General features: G+C 39.3%; 1 non-coding gene across 1 annotated transcript; it reads right to left on the bottom strand.

Annotated features, from left to right (window-relative positions):
* Positions 1-1,356: 1,356 nt before the first annotated feature.
* LOC117276088 (small nucleolar RNA R71) lies at positions 1,357-1,460 on the bottom strand. The gene has a single exon (XR_004506309.1). It is a non-coding gene; the product is annotated as a small nucleolar RNA R71 (small nucleolar RNA).
* Positions 1,461-1,810: the final 350 nt, after the last annotated feature.

Below are 1,810 nucleotides of genomic sequence, written 5' to 3'. Positions count from 1 at the left end.
TGGTTGGATTCGTTAATTCTTCTTAGTAATCGAAAGAGGCTAGTTGAATTATTGTTTAGACCTAGTTAGGAGGATAATCGAGAGAGGAGTTCTCCTAAAGACCAATCCACTACGAACTCTTACATATCATCATCGAGCTTAAATTGGTTCATATTGTGAGGTTGAGACTTAATCGAGAGAGGAGTTTCTACTAAGCATTTGAACTAATACTTGAGTGAATTCGAGAGACTTACTTGAACATTAGAAGTGAATTAACTAGAGTTAAATCCTAGACAATTATCTTGCACCTATCCAATCAACCCCTATTTTCTCCCATTGATATCTTCCTTGTTTACGTTCGTTGCGATTGTCATAGTCAATTAGCTCAAGATTCTTAGTTAATTTTAGTTTTTAACATAATTCTCAACTGTTGATCATCTTGGATAGCAACCAAGCTATAAACTACGAAAATACTATTTAACTCCAGTCCATGCGGATACGATATTATATTATACTATATTCGACTAGCGAGCATATTTAAGTATGTGTTTTGCGCGCATCAAAATTTTGGCGCCGTTGCCGGGGATTGGCAATCAATAGTGTTTGAAATAGTTTGTAGTGTTAATTCAGGAATTTTTCTTTTATTTTATTTTATTTTTTCCTTTTTACGCTTGGTGTTCTTTGACCGTGCGCATGCTGCAGGTTAAGTTGGTGCATGACTCAATCTTCTAGGAAGGAAGTGCTACCATATGAACCGAAAATCGAGAAACAACTGCGACAACTGAGGAAGGAAAGAAATCTCCATGAGAATTTAGAGAAGGTTAAGCAATCCTCAACCAAAGAAATTATGGTAGGAGATGATGATAATGTTGATTTGGCAGCAAGAGAGGCAGCCCAGCAAAGAGAAAAATCTGCAAGGGATGCCGAGAAAATAAATCTTCGGATACACAACTTTTTTATGAGGAGGAGAGGGCTCAGAGAATTGTTCCGAATCAACCTTTGGGTGCTGGGAGACCACTTGGCGATTATGCTAGACCGGTCTACAACCAAGGCTTATCAAGTGTTAGACCACCTTCAGTGGCGGCGAACAATTTCGAATTGAAGCAAGGGTTGCTCCAAACTCTTCAGAATTGTTGTGTCTTCAGAGGAAAGCCAAACGAAGATCCAAATGCATATTTGATGGACTTCGAGGAGATTATAAACACCTTCCATTACAATGGTGTTTCACAAGATGTAATTTACTTAAGGGCATTACCCTTCACACTCAAAGATGATGCAAAGCAGTGGCTTAGAAGCTTGCCCCAGGGTTCAATTAGATCATAGGAGGAGATGACCAGAAAATTTCTTGATAAATATTTCTCCTCAGCTAAGACGGGCGAGTTTAGAAGTAAAATCCATAACTTCTGCCAGAAAGAGACTGAAATTGTTTTTGAAGCGTAGGAGAGGTTCAAGGAATTAGTTCGAAAGTGTCAACATAGCGGAATTGAACTCTGGATGCAACTCCAAGATTTTTGGGATGGTTTGACACCGACCTCACGTATAACATTGAGTAATGCAGTTTGAGGCCCTTTGATGATAAAGACGCCAGAGAAAATAGTCACTATTCTTGATGAATTGACTGAAGATGCAAATCAGTGGCCCTCTGAAAGTGCTGAAAGAAGAAGGGTGAATGGTGTTCACCAGGTTGATGCTAACACATCTGTGCAGGTACAACTTGATTCCATGGCGAAAGAGATAAGGAAGCTGACCTTAGCTTCAATACAAAGTGAGAATAACGAAGCTTGTGATGTATGTGGAAGAGAAAACCCTACTCATGAGTGTCAGGCCTCAT

The sequence above is a fragment of the Nicotiana tomentosiformis genome, chromosome 8 (assembly GCF_000390325.3).
Source record: "Nicotiana tomentosiformis chromosome 8, ASM39032v3, whole genome shotgun sequence".
NCBI classification, from domain to species: Eukaryota; Viridiplantae; Streptophyta; class Magnoliopsida; order Solanales; family Solanaceae; genus Nicotiana; species Nicotiana tomentosiformis.
The sequence above is the reverse complement of the archived record's forward strand: the minus strand, read 5'-3'. Positions and strand labels throughout refer to the sequence as shown.